Genomic DNA, 21,030 nt, shown 5'->3' with positions numbered 1-21,030 from the left:
TTATCACCTCTAATCATCCATTAATGAGTTTTTTGTTTCTTATGTCTACAATTTTAGACTCTGTTGATTTAAGATATTTATTCCTAAAAAAGGGATGTGCTCACCAGAAAATGGCCATAGTATATTAATTTTCAAGGTGAGGGTATCATGAGTCCGCTTTGTGCTCCCAGAGTCAATGAAGCAAACAGTTAGAAATGGTGTTGTTGTTCTGGAGGCGTGATTGGTCTTGAGTTGGTTTTAAACATAGTAATGACAAGGAAGACCACATCTGTGGTGCAGGACCTGCCCTGGTGCCTTTCAATATGTCCACGTCCTATGATAAGAGCTGGTGGATTTCCATACAGCTGGTCACATGTAGAACCGCTGTACTTGGACTGCATAGGAGCAAAGGTTTCTCTTGACCTCATTAGTTACAAAACTGTGAGCAGCTAAGGTAGCAAAAGAAAAGTGTATCAATAGAAGTAGAAGGAATTTAAAACCACCAGCTGCCAACATGTGATCAATTGCAGAAACAAGTACTATAATATTTATAATATTTATATATATAATTGTGAATATGTGTGTGACTATTTTGTCAAAACATTCCCTACCTCATCTGCTAATTATATACATTTTATAAGTTGTGAATATTATATCTCAGTATTTATGCTATCGGACTTCTAACTGGGTGTGACTCTGTATATAAAGGTGTAAATACAACTGAAACGTGGAACAAAACAGTATGTGAGTCTTGGTGTTCTCTTTTGGGCAAAGGTTTAACATGTTTTTGTTTCTATGAAGGATGTTTTCATAGTGGTGGGTGGACACACAGTTCTAATAGCATCTTTATTTGGAGGTGAAGCAAGTTAACAGAGGTATATGTAGGTGGTGAACTGAGAAGTGTGGACTGTGGTAACTGTATATTGTGTTGACTTGGTAAAGCAGCAATTTCCTTTCCTAGGATGGTGCCCTTCCTCTATTGTTCTATTGATCAGCTTTACTTTGATCACACACACATACATACACACACACACACACACACACAAGCATGGGATTTGGGTGGCACAAGTGAAGCACTAGCCTTTAAAATCTTGGGATTCTAATTATAACTTTCTAATTGTCAAAACTCATAATCAACCATGAAGCCTTTCCACAGGTGACCAGTAGTGCATCCATACAGTGAATACCAGCAATACGAAGACACAAGTTGCCAAGTCGTGAAGACATAGAGGAAACCTGAATTCACATTTTTAAGTAAAACAAGTCAATTCCAAAGCCTGGATAATTCTAAGGGTACTGCATTCTAGAAAAGAAAAAACTAGAGAGGCAGTAAAAAAAAAAGACAAATCAGTCTTTTCCAGTAAAGTGGGAAAGAGGCAGATGCTATGTGCAACTCAGGGTTTCTTAGACCAAACTCTTCTCTATGATACTCTAATAGGAGATACATGACACATTTGTCAAAATCCATACAGCAGGGTATCCTGAGAGTGATCCCTGATGTAAATGATGGGTTTTGTTAATAAAGTGATCATTTTCAGCCAATGTACCATATTAAGCAAGAAGTTAATGGCAGGGGATCTGGGTTGGGGATGGGCAGGGTGTTGGGGGGAGCCTAGGGCAACCCTTTGTACTTTCTGCCCAAGTTCCCTACACAGCCAAATCTCCTTTAGAAAATCCTGTGAATATAAAATGAACCTGAAGGTGTGATTAGAAAAGGTAAGTGATGGATACTCTTGCTTTTCCTGGTCCACTTCTAGCTCTCCTTCTTGACTGGAGCCCTACCAATGAAGAACAACCCTGGCCCACCGCCGGATGCCCCACCAAGAATTCAGAGGAGCCATCAAGATCCATGACCGCCCACCAGTCTCCACGCCTGCCCTTCCAGCACCTGCACCTTCAGAAAGGTGAATCACCTACCCATATGGGGGCTGCTGGGCAGCTTGTGATCCTTTTGCTGCATTTGCCTTCCCAACTGTCCCACAAATGGCTGAAATTGAATTCCTAATTCCCTAATACTTATTCTGTCTCTGCTTCCCTAATTGAATCTTAACTAAATCACAGGTTTAAAATCTATCCTCTATATTCTAAAAGACTGCTCAGAGAGAGCAAGGCTATCATGTTTATGATCACAAAGTGAAATTAAAACACCATTGCAACAAAAAAGGAGGATATTCCTATTGCTTCATTCCCTGGTCGTGGCCTTCAATATTTGTTTCTCATTTGCAGTCTATGAATAAAGAATTTATCTGGAATTGCAATGTGTATTTAAAGCGACTTGCTATAAAGCTTCTTGCAGAATTGGTAACATACACTTCTACAGGCCACTTAATTTGTATACCTTATCCAGGCACACGTTTTGCATAACAAACAAACAGTAACTCACTCCTCTGCTTGATAAGTGACTAAGCATTGCATATTTTAAACAAGTAGACCACATCTAATTCAAACAGTTTTAATAGCTTATATTTTTCTCCTAACAGCTGCTTCATGCCGAAGAGATAACTCTGAACTAGACCACAAGTGTTTATGTAAAACCTCCAGCATAGGGTATATTATCTGACATAATTACACCTTTGAAAGATGCAAATGTGCAACCCGAAACCTTGAATATCCTGTGAAATGTATTCTAATCAGCTAATTCCCTCTGTTTCCTGGCCATTGTTAGAGATATAATTTTCTGGTTAATCAGCCTGATATGTGTGTGTACATGTTGTGTGTGTGTGTGTGTGTGTGTGTTTTCATGCTGTGATGCTTCAGCTATGATGCTATTTCTGTGGCTGCTCCATGGGTATCTCCTAGGAGACAGGCAAAAATATAATCATCTGTCTTCAACTCTTCCCATCCATTTGAATCAGGAATTTTTAATCACTTTGAGAGAAAATTGACAATATAGAATTCTTAGCAGGGTGTTTTATAGGCTTGATCTAATAGGATCCGTTGCAGGACACACAGGACGCAGCCTGACTCTCCAGCCCCATGCCTGTCTGTTATGTCCTCATCTGGCATTTTCAAGGTACTGCGCAGGATTTTGTTTCTCTGAATTGGCCAAGCTCTGCTGAACTTTTGGGCTTTGTTTGTGCTGAGGTACGCCCCTGAAATGATTTCTCCAAGCCCTCTTTGTTCTTTATCAAGCTGTTTTCTGTTCTTTCCTCAAAATCTTCAGCCCATTGCTTTGGGGCTTGTGTCATTTAGCTGTCTACAGCACGGCCACCACTGACCCACAGACTTGGGGTCCCTTCAAAGGAGTTTTAATTTTTGTTCTGTCAGCATCTCTGGTTTACACATAGCTCCATAGCTGGACTGGGGACTGTCCCCCGGTGTGTAGGTGACTCTCAAACCCATTGAGGACACTCTTCTGGCCCCCACTGACCAGTGTCCCGGGAGCAGAATTCAGCTGGTATTCACCTGGAGGCCATCTGGGCTTCCAACTGCTAGTGCAGAAGGGTTCATTGACAGTGAAGAAGGCCTCACCTCACCCCTCCCTGACTCGCTTTCTGATTGCTGCCATGGAACAGAAAATTCTAGTGACTCCGTCTGAAACCTAATGCTCCAGTTGAGCATGATAAGCTACATTAAGCCATTGGTCTTTCCCCACTACTTTGAGAACAATATTGTGTCCTCATTCTCCATGAAAATCTGATCAGTAAATAAAACTTAGAGATTTATATTCATTAATAAAAATAACAGTAGCAACAAATTTGAGAATTCTAGAATTAAAGCAATCTTGACATTCTTCTGTGTAAGGTCTTCAGCCATTCACATCCATGGATTCCATATCCAAGGATTCAGCCAACCATGGAGATAGGTCCTAGACTCAATCACCAGCACAACCACAACAACAACGATAACAATAATACTAAATCAGCCAAGCCACTAATTGAGAATATCAAAACAGAACCATTCTGTATTCACTAAATTTACAACTTCTGTACTTTTTCCATGTTATTATCCCCTAAATGCTATAATAAACAACTATTTACATAGCATTTATATTGAATTTGGTATAAGTAACGCAGAAATGATTTTAAGTGTACCAGAGGAGGTGCATAGGTTATACACAAATACTATTCAAATACTATTCATTTTGTACAAGGAGCTTGAGCATCCTTATATTTGGGTACCCCTGTGGTGGTCCTAAATCCATCACCTATAGATCCTGAGGGACAATTGACCTTGATGAGTATTAACTCATAATATTCATTAAAAAGAAGAATTAATTACAATAATTACTCCCTCTTCAAAACAAGGATATAAACTACCACCAGAGTACACTTTTTTTTTCCCTAGGACTTGTTTAAGGAAACACATCGTAGAGTCCCACTGATGCATGTCACAGGCCCTAAGATAAGACCTTTTTCTGACTGACCCTAGAAAATTCTCGCTGATCTTCCTTCAAGTCTTCGTTTAAAGGAGAATTTCAGAGCAATATTGTTCCCTAGTCGTGCTCCACTCTTTGTGTGATCTGCTTTCTTATACATGCCTGATATGTTTCCTCACTATAGTTATCAAATCTGTGTTAAGATACCTACTTCCATGACTCATTTCACACTTTTTGTCTCTGTGCCTGGTTTAGAGATCTTCGAGAGCAAAGACGGGATTTTTACACAGGATTGAACTAAAGCACAATTTTTCATATATCTTGTTGTATACAAAGTATATTCACACCAATTCATGTCTTTAAACATGTACTTTGGATAATAATTTTTACATAGGATTGAACTTCAGTAGGTGAAGTTGATGGTTGTATTAACTAATAGACATTATTAAACAGTTATCAGCAAAATGTATATATATATATATATATATATATATATATATATATATATACACACACACACATATCCTCCAACTCTATTATAAATATTTCAGCAGTTTTTTCAGAACTTTTAGAATTAATATTTAATTTATATATGAGAGTGGAATGCATTAAAATTCTCTTTACACATATAAAGCATAATTTTTCATATCTCTTGTTGTATACAAAGTATATTCACACTAATTCGTGTCTTTATATATGTACTTTGGATAATAATGTTCATCACATTCCACCATCATTTCTAACCCCATGCTACCTCCCGTTCCCTCCCACCCCTCTGCCCTATCTAGAGTTTGTCCACTCCTCCCATGATCTCCCTCCCTACCCCACTATGAATCAGTCTCCTCATATCCGAGAAAACATTTAGCATTTGTTTTTTTGGGATTGGCTAACTTCAGTTAGCATTATCTTCTACAACTCCATCCATTTACCTGCAAATGCCATGACTTTATTCTCTTTTACTGCTGAATAATATTCCACTGTGTATATATGCCACATTTTTTTAATCCATTCACCTATTGAAGGGCATCTAGTTTGGTTCCATAGTTTAGCTATTGTGAATTGTGCTGCTATAAACTGTAGCGACCCCTTGCCCGCAAGGAAGACGCAACTCAGGAATCTTCTTTCAGCAGTTTATTCAGGCCCTTGATATTTCTTCTTCTCCCTCTCGGATGCCCCTCCCAGCCTTAATAAAGCATCTCAAGCCCCAATGCAAAGCTGCCACGTGGAGCTTTCTCATAGGGTGATAAGGGATTACGTGCCAACTCTCCAAAAAAGGAGTTGTTTATCACAGGCCACAGTGGAAGCCGGCGCCATCTTCTAATGGCGGCCACGGTCTATAGGAACGGCTCACCACAATAAACATTGATGTGGCTATGTCCCTGTAGTATGCTGTTTTTAAGTTCTTCAGGTATGGACAGAGGAGAGGGATAGCGGAGTCAAATAGTGGTTCCATTCCCAATTTTCCAAGAAATCTCCATACTGCTTTCTATGACACTTCTCAGAAGAGGACATACAATCAATCAACAAATATATGAAAAAATGTTCATCATCGCTAGCAATTAGAGAAATGCACATCAAAACTACTCAAAGATTTTATCTACTCCAGTCAGAATGGCAGCTATTATGCATACAAACAACAATTAATGTTGGCGAGGATGTGGGGAAAAAGGTACTCTCATACACTGCTGGTGGGACCACAAATTGGTTCAGCAGTATTTTAACGTTCACTTCTGTAAAACCTCGAGGATCTGTTGATACTGGAGGCTGATGGTTATATTAACTAAGACTTGCAAATCTGAAGGTTCTTTAATGTGTGCATCTACTTAGAATGTCACAGTAAAGCCAATGGTACTGCTTTAGCGCATAAGAGAAAGGCAGACTTAAGTTTTTCAGTGGTGGACCCATGGCAGACTCTATATTAAATCCTGGATACTAAAGGGATCATGCATGTCCCCTGCCACCAATGAGTTCACAGCATGATGAGGGAAGAGGGCACAGAGCTAGGGAGGATCCCAGTTACTCCCTGCCAGTGTGACCATAGTGTGAGATCATTCTCTACCTTATCTATGGCTTTGGAGTCCCACCATCCAAAAGACTAGCATGAATGACAGCAGAAAAATCAATAGATTTGCTAAGAAGAGGATGCAAAGATAATATCAGAGTTTGGGGTCTTGTCAACCTCAGGTTTTAATATACCCATCAATTCTGTGAAATTTGTACTTTCACCAAGAACATCTCAGGGAGTTCACAGCTGCAGACACCAATAAAATGCTTCTACAGTGGGTGTGTCCTGATGGGAAATTCTGCACCCTGAGAAGTGCGCCTTCCTTGAGAGCACCATCCTGTGGAGAGAAAAAAAAAGCTCATCTCTCCTTGCCCAGAAGAAATCCCATGGAGAATATATATTTAGGCCTCTCACAAGCCTGAATGCTTCCTTAATTTTGATTCAAAAATCAATCCTTAAGGTATTTTCTCCCTTGTTCTCTACTTATTCTATTCATTTGCTCCTTTATTTACTTATTCTTTCTTTTGTTCATTCAAGAAAATTTATTGAGTGTTTTCTTTGTGTCAGACAGTGGATCAAGCACACTGGGAATCCAGATGTGAACAAAACAGAGAACAGACAATAAAATTTTTGATCTCTCTTTACCCAGCTTTCATTCCCACGGAAACACGCGGGTCCTAGAGTAACAGCAAAAGAGTTGTCTATAACATAAGAGAAGACATCTGTCCCGGGCTCCTCTCTGAATTGTGAAAAGGTGAAAGAAGCACATGCAAATGAAAATCCCTATATGAGAGGATGCTTCCTATGCAACTCAGCAATTAGCAGTAGATTTTCTTTAACAGTCATATGAAATTAATTTACTGTTTCTCACTTTTCATGGGAATCATCATTACCCTACCAATGCCTGATATAGTTTTTTGAGGAAGGGGTAAACTTTGTTCCTGGATTTTCAGCTTCTGTTGAATTGTCTCATAAGCTCACTTTAGGAGCTGCTCCCACTTCTTGACCTCTGTGTGTTCACCTAAATGTGGAACGCAACCCCTTTACCTCCAGCTCTCCACTACTCAGAGCTGCCCACTACACGAAAATGTGCATTGCTATCTGTATGTGGTAGATTTTTCAAAAAATTACAGTAAAGCCAGGAGGTCACAGTACAGCAGAGCACAATGAGACAAAGGCTTAGAGAAAATTTACAATTGCCTCTTAGCTAGACTTATTTTAAAATCCTTTAATAATCTCACTCCAAGGCCTGCCATTCAGGCCGGCATCTCCAGTGGAAAAGGACAGCTTGACATGGTCCTATGTAAGGACACTCCCAGGTGAATTGTCTCTTCCACATTTGGGGCTTGCTTTATTACTGCTTCTAATTTTTGTGAACATTCATTTCAGGTTTGCCCTATTTCTTTCTTTGTCAGTCATCCCCAACAGAATGCAAGCTCCAAATAGTCAGGAAGCTGTTTTTTTTTTTTTTTTAAATCTTCTTTCTTCGGTGTTAAAACCCCCCAGCTTAGGTCAGAGGTCAGCCCAGTGCAGCCTGTGAGCCATATGGCCTGTCATGTATTTTAAGACAATCTGTGAGCTAAGGGCAATTCTTGTTTTTTAAGTGATTGGAAAAAAAAAATCAAAAGAATATTTTGTAGCATATAAAATTGTATGAACTTAAAAATGAAAATGAAGCCTTTCAACATATTGTATTAGTCAGTTTTCCAGTTTTTTCAAACACCTTAGGCTGGGCGATGTTATAAAGAAAAGAAGTTTATTTAGCTCACAGTTTCGGAGGTTGGGAGTCCATGGTGGCCCCATTTTGGGCCTCTGGTGAAGGTCTCATGCAGGGATGGTGTCCTGGTGGGAGTGTATACAAGAGGGACACCTAGTAATGCAGGAAGCTAAGAGAGGAGGGGGGTGTGCTTGTTTTTGTTTTCAACTTGCTGCACAAGACCAGCATTAGCTACTGAAGGCAGCATCCCCCATGGACAAATTGCCTCCCACCGACCCTCGTTTTAAAGGCCTGCCACCTCTCAGTACCCTACACTGGGGACCAAGCTCCTAATGCAGGAAGCCCCAGCCTCTCTGTTCATGCTGTGAGGCACACCCACTTGTTTCTGATAGTCTAGGGCTGCCTTGTGCTCAGATGGTAGAGTGACCCTGACAGGAACTGTGCATCTGCCCTCTGTCCCTCTACAGGAGCCCTTTACCAACCCAGACTTGAGGACTGCCGGTCACACGCAGACCTTCAAATAATGTGTTCTCAATATCAACTCCAAAAAGGAGTTAGCACAACTAAATGGATAATTTTACTCTTAATGGAGGGTGACTTACTGTTCATTGAGACTCAAAGTTTTCAAATAAACCCGAGGGAAGAGTTTCATCCGTTTGAAAAAAAAAAAAAATCAAGAAGCCTTGAGACTCAAAATAAATATAAATATAATACTTTGAGTTATGGTGAACTCCTAAATTTACATGACAATTAGAGTTGTGGATAAAGGGATAAAGTGACGTGGGAGAACCTCTAAAATGGTACATATTTTCAGATATCTTTATAAGTCATTGAAAATGAACAAGACATTAATCCCCAAAACTCAATGCTCTTACTTCTTAGTTTACACTTATTGTTTAATTGTATTAGCAAATTAGTAGATTTCATAAATCTTATGTAATTTATAAATAAGTAAAAGCAGAGGGAATGACCAAATTTTCATGCAACAATGGGCTCTGGTCATCTACGAGCTGCCCAAGTCAAGAAAGAAAATAGGTGTTGCATGCCTTGGAGCAGATCAATAAGCTCTCCTGAACCTGCTCTCTTGTGTTAAGTGGATGAATTAAAATGTTCCTTTCCCACACAAAATTATTTTGTGTCTTAGAGGAGAAACTATAAAAATTCTGCATATTTCTCAGGATCTAGCACATAGTAAGGACATTCTGATCAGGTAAAGTTTTATGGTTCCAAAAAGAGTTTTAAAATTGAGGCTGAAAAATCTATGCCAAAGACATGTGCTGCTTGAACCCAGCTCCGCATGTTCCAGAATCTTCTCTAGAAAGTAAGTTTAAAAAAAAAAAAAAGATGAAGAAGTTCTACAAAAACAACTCTGAAACCAAAACAGGTGAAAGTGTCTTTGTGATTTACCAACAGAGCCCATTTTGATGCTTTTGTAATAAGCAGGGTGAGTACATTGCCTTCCATCTGCAGAGGGAGGGGTTGGGATCTTGCACATTAATGTGAGTTACAGTGTTTAAGAGTTGATACTTCCAAAGACATATTAGCAATCTGCACTCCGTCTCCAGGGAGATTGCCACTGAACCCCTCCCAGGTGCTCATTTCAGACAACGGAAGTGAGGTCCAGGTTATACGAGCAAGATAACATGCACAAGGAAGGCGAGATTTCATGTGATTCAGCCAGCCACCTGCTGAAGCCTGTGACTACCTGGGTTAGTCAGGGCCTCTCACTTGGGTTTGTGAGAGAATTATTTGGGGGAACTTGGTCACAATGGAGGCCAGTACAGGTCCCTGAAGGGCGAGGCTATTCCATGCTTCCTGTCTCTGAATTTTGCCACCCTCTAATTGCTCTGTTACTGCTTTTTCATTTTCCTCACTTGTCAATTGCTTCATTTTCTTATCCATTTATTGGTTCAACAATAAAGTATTTTATTTTTTTCATGACCTAGTCTATATTCTCAGTATTTATTTTTAAACAAAATAACCATGGCGATTGGCCTTGGATTGTGCAGAACATACTGGGTCCTGCCTCTCCATCTTCACTTTTCCCTGTAGCCATCCATTATTTGCTGCCCACTCTGAGCTTTCCAAGGCACGTGTCCATGGGGGCAAATGAATTCAAAAGGGGTTAATCATTTCCTTGAGACTCTTTCAACATGCTTTTGTTTGTTTGAGAATAAATCATTACTTATTTAATTGATGTAATTCACAACTAGTCCTTACACACTTTCTAGGTACTAAAGATCACATATCCTCAAGGAACTGCAATTCTGAAGAAAAAGACTGAAAACAGCAATACTGACATGTAATGCAGAGCAGAACAATCAGTAGAGAAGACAGCACATAACTGTTTGAGTGAGTCCCTCGTGGACCTACCAGAGACGAAGTTTTAAAAAATTTCTTTAGAAAAGAGAAACATTAAGAAATTTTATACAAATTCCACTATTATATTATATTATATATTAATATATAATATTATATTATATATAATATAATATTATATATATTATTATATTATATAATATTACATATTATATTATAGTGCATCAATTTAAAAGATCCTGAAAGCAGAAAGAAAAAAAGTACCATCCATTCTCTTCTCCCACATAAGAAGAAAGTTTTATGATCTCGTTTGCTTTTTGCCTAAAATTCATATACTGCAGTCTTAACCCCAAGTGTCTCAGAATGTGACAGTATTGTAGAGACAGGGTCCTCAAAAAGGTAAGTAAAGATGAGGTCATTAGGATGGGTCCAATTCAGTGTGATTCATGTCCATGTAAGAAGGGATCTGGGTGCTGAGGAAACCACGTAAGACCCAGGGAGAAGGAGGCCTTCTGCTAGCTGAGGAGGCAGAGCCAGGAGAAATCAAGCCCACTGACTCCTTCATCTCAGATTTCTATCTCTCAGAACTATAAGAAATAAATTGCTGCTGCTCAAGTCTCTCAGTCTGTGATAATTTCATCTGGCAAAGCTAGAAACCTAGTACAGGGAGACAGGGAGAGACTACACAGGGTGCCATTGCCTCCCATGGACCCTCCCCATCCACCACATCTCATTGCTTTTGCAAAAGAAAACTTCTGAACACCCTGGGACTTTCCTTCCTTATTCTTATTTTGTTAGAGATTACAGTGTTTTTGGCTATTTTTTCTTTTATTTTTTCACACAGCCTTACCTTTACTATGTTGGCACTTAACTCTGTGTGTGATATTATTTGGGGATCAGGGGAAAGAAGTCATGTCAGGACCCATGTAGAATTCTGATTTTGCTACTGGCTCAGTTGCCTTAAATGAATTCCTTCCCAGTTTTGAGCTCCCCTGTCTTTACTGGGACCTGAAGGCACTGGCTATGTTACCACATGGTCACCAGGGGTAAACAGAAGACTACCACCCCAATGTGTGGTAGAGTAAGCCATCAACACATGTATATTCTTGTATATGTTGAATCTGAATATCTAAAGGCAGCCTATTGCATTGAAACTGGTTTATGCAATAAAATATTTATATTGAATCCAAACCTTTCACAGGTACCTTTTATTCTTTAGGGTAAATTCTGTTCTAAAAAGCAGGATGGAATAGCTCTCCATAGGGTGAGCAAGTAAATTAAATAACTATTTTCTACCTGGTTCTCAGTTTCTATATTTATCTTTTAGTTGTTGCATTTGATGCTGTACTGCTTAGTGGAGAGATCAAGTCAATCAACTTTGAGAAACACAGGAGACCAGGATTTGGCAACGGGTCCATGTAGACACTATCCTTTTTGCAGTTCTTTAACCCATATACCTAAAATTCTGGTTAATCCTCAAAATGCTATCATATTGTTTCCAGTGATGTGTGACCTACTTCTTTTGTACCTAAAAACTGACAAAAATTAAATATCTCTACATGCACACACATACTTAGCTTTATGTGGGAAAATGGAATTTGCATGTATTATTGGTACCCCAGAAAACTGATAGAATCTTTCTAGAATATAATTTGTCAATGCTTACAAGCTGAAAGTGAATCAACTTTTAAACTTACTATGGTCTTACTGATTTTTTAATTTGCATTTCTTTGATGAACATTTGAAAGAATGTACTTTTCCTATTCACCATTTCAATTTATTATTGCTGAAATAGAATAGTTCTATTTTTACTCATTTTTAATTTTAGGCACGTATAATTTTTCATTGTTTGGTAAGAGCAAGTTTACATATTACAAATACTATTCCATTGTTATGTGTTTTGCCTGTTTTCATTTACTTATTTAGTTTATAATATTGTATGCTTATAAATTCTTATCCCTCCTTAAAATGATGGGTTAATCCAGACCCTTCCTATTTTCAAAAATGCAACTTTGCAGGATTTTGAAAGTTAAATAAGAAAAAAATTGAAGTAAAGAAAACCTAAGTAAGAATTAATATTGAATGTAGATAAAAACCCACCTCATTTTATGGGATCCTCTCTTGAGGTTTGCACTTAGAGTTTTGGAATCTAGACAGTATTTATCAAAAGACAAGATAAAGACAAATTCCAATTCAATTTCTTCTTCAAACTCAATATGTGCTTGAATGGCTCGACTCACCCTTGGATTCATTAAATGGGTTAATTGAATTATGTGGTTTCAACCAATGGCAAGCCTTTCATTTGTCTCCAGAGGAGTGTGAAGGTATTGAGCTCTTTTACCAGAGGTCAAATGGAGAAAGCTCCAGGGATCAATTAGTGAGCCACCTAATTAGAGTTGATTAATCATCCCTGAACCATGACTTGATCTTGGGTAAGTGGTGCCTCTTTAGCATATAGCTTTGCTGACTAACTGAGCCACCTCTGATGGGCAGCATACCAGAAGGCTCTCCTCGGATGTGCACATTTTTTCCTATGAGGAAGGTTGTAAAACCTTGTAAAATCTACAATCTTCACTTTTTTGCACATACCTAAAGCCTCAGAAAATGGATTTGGAACTCTTGTGTTAGGCATAATAATAATGTTAGTACCCAAAGAGGAACTTAGCTTGTGAAACTGTGCCACTGAGCAGGGAGCTCCTTCCAGGGAAAGATGTGAGCTTTCCATTCAGAGAAGTTCTGCCTCAACTCCAGACTCTACTCTTCAGCCCTGGTTCTAGCCAATCCCTTCTCATGCCAGCTCAGATGTTCCACTAGGCCTTCTCCTAATTCCATTTCCCCAAGCAGTTCTGAAGTCCAGGTCATATAATAGGTCTAACAGACTCCGATTCTCCACCTCACCAGCTATATGCACAATCCATCTCTCAGTACTACTCAGTCAACCTTCTAAAACATCTGTCTTCCACTTGGCCCCCTCACTACTCCCAGGATCCTCTTAGTTCTAGGTACCTTTGTATAAACTCACATACTGCAATAGCCTGTCTCCTCTGCCTCAATTTTTGCTCCTTGGCATCCATTTTTACCTGTCTTGTAGTTAGTTATATTTCTTCTAAAATTAAGAGCTGATAATGACACTTTCCCTAAGATCCTTTATGAATTATCCATTATACAGAAAACAGAACCCAACAGCATGATGTGGTTCATGACTTATTTTCCCCACAAGTTCAACCCCATATACTGTACCTCATGAACTCATGAGCCTTACAGCCCTACTGCTGTCAATCAATCCTAAGTACCTGCCCCTTGTGCCTGTCTCCCAGGATTTTCCTCCAGAAAGATTTCACCAGTTTCCCCACTTACATCAGCTGCCATTCCTCCAGAGCCAATGATATGAATTCAATACACATCTCTATTTTAAGTCTTCTGCTGGGATGCAGTTGTGAAATCATGTGGAAAACCTCGGAAGAAGGACAACATTTTTATTCCCATCTCCAGCTGTGCACGGAGTCTGCTACAAACAGGTGTGTTGAGCCCGTGAATCAATCTGTTAATGGATTCCATTCCTTTCTTCCTCCTATGCCTCTCAGTCAACTTTAACTTACTCTCAACTCAGGATGTGATCGTGCTGATGATGCTCAGATTGTACACAGGCCTTATTAGTCCTGTAGAAGAGAGAAATACTGAGAAAAGGACTCAGGTCTGATTACTCTTGTATTCTTAATGATGCTCACCCCCATATATGACACATATATAGGAACGCTAAAGAATTGAGTGATTCACCAATTAATTTAGTTATTCATTTACTTATTTATCATTAATATTTTTGCATACCTATTCCTCATTGCAATATCACAGGTTTTCTAAAATTGCAACCTGAAGTCACAGCTTGCATATTCCTTTTCATTGGGAAATACCCAGGAAGGCAAGAGCATATGCCTTTCTGAGCTATTCATAGATTTCTCATGTGCAGAACTAATTGCTTAGTGTTACACAAAATTCTGTCAGAGATAGTATATATGTATGTAATATCACATGTATGTGTACATATAAGATCATACATTTGCATGTATATACCTGTTTTCCTCCAAAAGAAATGTGGAACCTGTGTTTGATTATGGACTGTGAGGTTGTGACACCCCAGAGAATGGGGTATGATGCTGCTGCATAGTGGAGAAACTGGATTGATGTGTCAACTCACAGAGCATGAGTAGCTGCACAAGCTCACTTATCTGGTTGACTCAATCGGATTGAGAGACAAAAGCTTCCTGGGCGTGACATGGAAGAAAGAATTCAGGATCTTAGGGAGATGCAAACATTGTCTTTGACCTCCCATGTGCAATCTGAACACTAACTTCTGAAGTACACCCTAGGAAACAACCCAGCATACCTTCCTCTCACCAACACAGGAGGTGGGGTGGGGAGGGCATTTGCATGGGGAACACCTTCACTCTACTAAATATTCTGTTTGAGTTTGAATGTTTTTGTCCTGTTCAAGATTCATGTAGAAATTTATTCCACATAGCAATAGTATTGGGTATTGTGTCCTTCTGAAAGTGATTGAGTCAATACTCCACCTTCAAGAACAACAGCATTCCTCTGAAAGGACTTGACAGAGGGAGTTTGTCTCATTTCCTTCTTCCCCTTCTGCCATGTGCAGATGCAGGGTCCCCTCCTCTGGAGGATAGAGCAACAAAGTACTATCTTGGAAGAAGAGACTAAGCAATTAACAGACACTGAAAGTACCACCATCTTGATCTTGGACTTGTGACCTCCAGAATTGTGAGAAACAAAATTCTTCTCTTTATAAATTAGGTGTTTTGTTTTAGAACCATCAATGGACCAAGACGCTTTTCTTTATATGTTATATTGCCCAGTGGAGATGCTTCCACTGTGGTGGATCCATTGTAGGGATCCCAGCCTAGGAAAAAAAGTAGATAACAATTAGCCCCTAGAAAGAAGGTAGGCACAGCTATGGAAAAGCCAACAGCCCAAACTGCTACACAGAATCAGATATACTTTTAGTGGTTAATGGAGCATTGTTTCCCTAGAAATGAAATCGGTAAGCTCTAGACAGGTAGGTCTTGATGACTGTAATATGCTGGGTCTACCAGCAAGTACCTGACTTCAGCTACAACAATGGAGAGTAGTAGGCCTTCGAGAGTTTCTGATCTAAACCAGTACAGAAACTTGATCTCTGTTAAAAAACAAACAAACAAACAAAAAAACCAGCAACTTTTTTTTGTTCTTTTCAGCTATACATGACAGTAAAGTGTATTTTGACATACTATACATACATGGAGTATGGAGTAAAACTTATTCTAATTAGGATCCAATTCTTGTGCTTATACATGATGTGGAGTTTCACTGGTGCTGTATTCTCATAAGAACATAGGAAGGTCTGTCTAATTCATTCTACTGTCTTTCTATTCCCATCTTCCCTTCCCTTCATTTCCCTTTGTCTAATCCAATGAAATTCTATTCTTCCCTCCATCTGGTCCTGGACATTTCTTTATTTATAGGCTTTTGATGGTTTAAATTGTAATGTCCTCCTGATTCAATTTGGGTAGGTCTTAGGTCTCTGGAAATTTGTGGATGTCATCAAGATTTTCTATTTTATTAGAGTATATATTTTCAAAATAGTTTCTGATTATCATCTGTATTTTAGTAGTGTTCGTGGTGATACTTCCTTTCCCCTCACAAATTTTGGTAATTTTTTCCCATTTTTTCTTTGTAAGCTTGGCTAAGGGTTTATCAATTTTATTTATTTCTTCAAAGAATTGGCTTTTTGTTTCATTGATTTTTTGTGAACTTTCTGTTTGTTTTAATTTCATTGATTTCAGCTTTGCTTTTAATTACTTCATATCTTCTACTTCTTTTGGTTTTAATTTGTTCTTCTTTTTCTGGGGCTTTGAGATGTAAATGTTAGCTTTATTTTTTAAATTTTATGAGTTTTTATTCTTTTAATAAATAAACTCAATGCAATGAACTTTCCTCTTAGAATCACCTTCAAAGTGTCCCAGAGATTTTGACATTTTGTGTCACTATTCTCACTTTATTGCTAAGTGTTTTATTTTGCATTTTATCCCTGATTTCTTCAGCTAGCCATTGGTCACACAATAGTGTATTATTTAGTCTTCAGGTGTTAAAGTAGCTTCTATTTTTTTATTTTTTATTTTATTGTTGATTTCTTTTTTTAAGTATCAGAAATTTATTGGTTGCTCAAAACATTATATTGATCTTGACATATATCATATATCATACATTTGTTATTGTTGATTTCTAATTTCATTCTGTTATGATCTGATAGAATGTAAGGTATTATCTCTATTTTTTTTTTGTTTCGTTTTGTTTGCTATGAGTTACTTTGGGGCCTAAGATATGGTCTGTTTTAGAGAAGGATCTGTGCGCTGCTGAGGAGAATATGTATTCAGTCATTGGTGGATGAAATATTCTATATATGTCTGTTAAGTCTAAATTATTAACTGCATTTTATAGTTCATTCTTTTTTTATTTAGTTTTTTGTTTGGAGGATCTATCCAAGAAGGCAAGAAGCAACACCCAGTATTATTATGTTATGGTCTATTTGATCCTTAAAATTGAGAAATGTTTGTTATATGTAGATGCTCCATTGTTTGGGGCATAAACATTTATGATTGTTATGACTTTTTGATGTATAATTACCTTAAGCAGTATGGAATGGCCTTATTTTCCCCTTCTGATTAATTTTGGCTTGAAGTCTACTTTACCACATATGAGGATAGAAACCCCTGCTTGTTTACAAGATCCATGTGAATGATATGTTCTTTCCAATTATTTTACCTTCAGTCTATAGATGTCTTTGCCTGTGAGATGAGTCTCTTAGAGACAGCATATTGTTGGGTCCTGTTTTTTTAAACAAATCTGCCAATCTATGTCTTTTGATGGATGAATTTAGCCCACTTATATTCAATGTTATTATTGATAAATGATATTTATTCCTGTCATTTTTACTTATTTCTGGTTTGTAGTTTGAATTGGTTTCCCCTTTGATAGATTACTCATCATGTGTGGTTCCTCAATTTGCTGTTTTTTCAATTTTATGTTTTATTTCTTCTTCATGAAATATTTTATTGTGTTTGTTTTATAGTACAGGCTTTCTAGTTGCAAATTATTTTAACTTTTGTTTATGATGGAAGGTTTTTATTTCATAATCAATTCTGAAGCTGGATATTTTGGGTTGTATAGTTTTCATGATTGGAATCTATTTTCTTTCAGAGCTTGGCATATATTATTTTAAGACCTCCTAGCTTTGAAGGTCTGGGCTAAGACATCAGCTGAGATCCCAATTGGTTTTTTTCTCTTAATGTGGCTAATAATTTTTTCTCTGGCAGCCTTTAAATTCTACCTTTATTCTATATATTATGCATTTTTATATTAATGTACCCTTAGTGTGGTTGTGTTGTAATTTTGTATATTTTGTATCCTATATGCCTCCTCTGTTTGATTTTCCACTTTATTCTTAAGTTTTGAGGAATTTTCATACATTATTTTATTTTAAAGATTATGCATTTCTTTTGTTTGTGTTTCTGAGACTTCGTCTTTTCTGATAAATCTTAAAGTTGGTCTTTTCATGTTATCCCATATTTTTTAGAAGCATTGTTCATGGTCTCTTAACATATTTTCTCCGTGGTCAACTTTATTAAGAAGATTATATATTTTGTCTTCATTGCCTGCAACTCTGTCTTTCAAGTGGTCTAGTCTGCTATTGATACATTCCATTGAATTTTTAATTTGTTTTTTTGATTCTTTCATTTGAGGATTTCTGCTCCAATTTTTCTTTCAGAATATCTTTATTGAAGTTGTCTTTCACTTCCTATATTTCACTCCATACAATGTCCTTTACCTTGCAGACAAGTTTCACTATGAACATTGTAAACTCTTCTCTGACGTTTCTTCCACGGTGATGTTGATGAATTCTGTTATCAAAGTATTTTGGTTTGTTTGGGCTGATTTGTTCCATTGTTTTCTCACGTGGTTTGTGTGTCTACTTATCTAACACTATGAATCTGAAGCAGTATAATTATTAAAAATTTTAAAGAAACAAGTTTTGGAATAAATTTTGGAAAATCCAGGGAGGTCAGATTTGAACTATTGAGTAACTTTATGCTTCAGTATTTTTTTTTGTGTGTGTGTTGTATGACAGATTCTTGTAATATTTATATTCCCTCGTAGATTCACCAGAAAGAGAGAAAAGAATCTTGGAGAATGAATCCCAGATGGAAATCATGTGTCAAGATGCTCATTTACTCTTCTTCCCAAATCTGCTTTGGCATCTGGCCTGATGCCAGGGCATCCTCAGGCTTTGGGATGCAACACCAGAGACTTAAGAAAGCACTTTCACATAGGGTGCTGGCACATGCCTGTACTCCCAGTGGCTGTGGAGGCTGAGGCAGGATAATTGCCAGTTTAAAGCCAGCCTTAGCAACTGAGTAAGATCCTAAGCCACTCAGTGAGACTCTGTCTTACAATAAAAAATGAAAAGGGCTGGGGATGAGGATCAGTGGTTAAGCATCCTTGGGTTCAATTCCTGATACCAAAAATAATAATAATAATAATAAAATAATAAAGAAAAAGAACTTTCACAGTGTGTAGTGTAAAGTCTTCTTCCAAGTCTTCCCTGTAGGGTCAAGAACCTATTTTTTAAAGAGTTTCTACATTAAGGGAAAGAACATATTAAATACTGGTCATGAATTCAGCCCAATTCCTGGAGATCAAAAATGCTGGTCTGGTACCCAAAGTGAAAGCTTTTAGCAGTCAAATGATAGAAAAAAAATCTTATTTACCCAGCAAAAAACTGGGTTTTGTTATTTTGTAAAGTCAACCTGTAGTTCTTTTCATGATTCCTCAAGTAGACTTCTTTGATATCTGTGAGAATCCCCATCTGGCTTTCTCACTCTCATTTCAGGGTTATCAGGGTCAGAACAGGCAAGAAGAAACTTCCTCTTTCTAGAGATATTTTAATCCAAGAGCAGTACTTATCCTTAGTAGGGGGGACTGCAGAGATAAGCATCACCACCAAGTACTTGAGAGATACAAGTTTGCAAAATCATGACAGTCTCATTTAATTTGCCTCTTTAGCCAATGCAGAAGTTAAATCTGTTTTGAAAAAAAGAATGTAAATTAGCATAAACATGTATAAGTTATAAACTCAATTGCAAACTGAAAGTCCATGTGCAGTATCATTGCTGAGCAAATCAGCACAGCCCTCCCAGGCACCCAGCATCCAGCTGTTGGCCTGTTCTATGGTCCTTCTTCCCTTTTAATATGCAAAGAACCATCAGAAACAGTTTTGTATTACCTGCCACGTCAAACAGAATACCTCCAAAGTCTCTTCTTTCTGCCTATTACAGTGTGTAAAGTTATTGATCATTCTGACATCCCAAACACTACATCTTTGCTATGCTGATTAGACCTGATGAACAGACTTTTATCAAATGTGACTTACAAGAACCACAGGAGGAGAGAAAAAATCTGACAAAACTTCAGAGTTTGATTAACCCAGTGGAACTTTTGATCCAGTAGTCAAAAACATGTATAATTATCTCTTCAAAAGTTAACAGACACATTGCTGCAGTTTTCAACATATTCTTCAGTGAAAAGATGCACTGGGCTTAGCAGTACTCATTTGGATGTTGAAGACAATACTTGACATCAAGTGTGCTACTGTAGCTCATCTGTGGAGTCACCCACAAACTTACCAGATGTCAGAGGCAAACAGAACCAGGGAAGGCAATGCAGACAGTCCAGGCTTTCATGAAATTCTCTACAGCCCAAAAAATCCATTGGTACTAAATGTGTCTGAGTCAAGTAGGGGTATTACATGAGTTACAGGCAGGAAACCATTTGCCTAAGATCACAGCCCTAGCCAAGAGGAAAACTTGGCTGTAACCCTTTGTGTGGGGTGCTGACCCATGTGACAAACATGGTTCAAAGCCCAGAGAAACATTAGAAAGAAAGCTGCTGGTAACACAAGGAATAGTCACACATAAGTGTTGAGCTAAGCATGAGTAAAATATATTTGTGATTTCTTCTCACATATCATAGCATTTTGCAATGTTAAGTAATAACAGACTCTGGAAAATATCTCATCCTACCAGAATAGTGCTGTTCACCATGGGAGCCATGGAGACTTAAAAAGGATTCAAAGGAGACCTTGGGCAGTAAAAGCCAAAGGAATGGTCTCTGGTTTGGATGAAGAGCATGAAGCTATGTCTCATAATGTATCTGACTCTTTTAGGTAAAAATGAGAATATTAATAGTTCTTGTCTATGATCCACTCTCTCTTATAACAGTTGATGTGCTTTCTGTTTTCTCTCTTCCTTCCCTTGTATATAATACCATAGTATCAGTTGTTCATATATTTTTTCCTGCCCAGGTGATATCAACCTCTGTTTGAAAGATTTCCAAATATACACAAATGGACGAAGAATGCATGGACCAGATTTGTTCCAGGTGTGAAAATTGTTGCTTTTTATTTGCTGCTACTCTAAGAAGCTTGAATTCTGAGCCTGTTTAAGATTGAGATGTGGGTCTAATGGAATAATTTCACAAATCAGTCAACTTGACTCTAATCAGGACAAAAGGAGACTAGATTCATCTAACTTCTGAGGGCTGAAGACCAAGTGGGTATACTGGCCTGGATCCAAAGGCAATAAA

This window comes from Marmota flaviventris, chromosome 15 (genome assembly GCF_047511675.1).
Source record: "Marmota flaviventris isolate mMarFla1 chromosome 15, mMarFla1.hap1, whole genome shotgun sequence".
In the NCBI taxonomy this organism is placed as follows: domain Eukaryota; kingdom Metazoa; phylum Chordata; class Mammalia; order Rodentia; family Sciuridae; genus Marmota; species Marmota flaviventris.
This window is presented reverse-complemented; position numbering follows the sequence as displayed.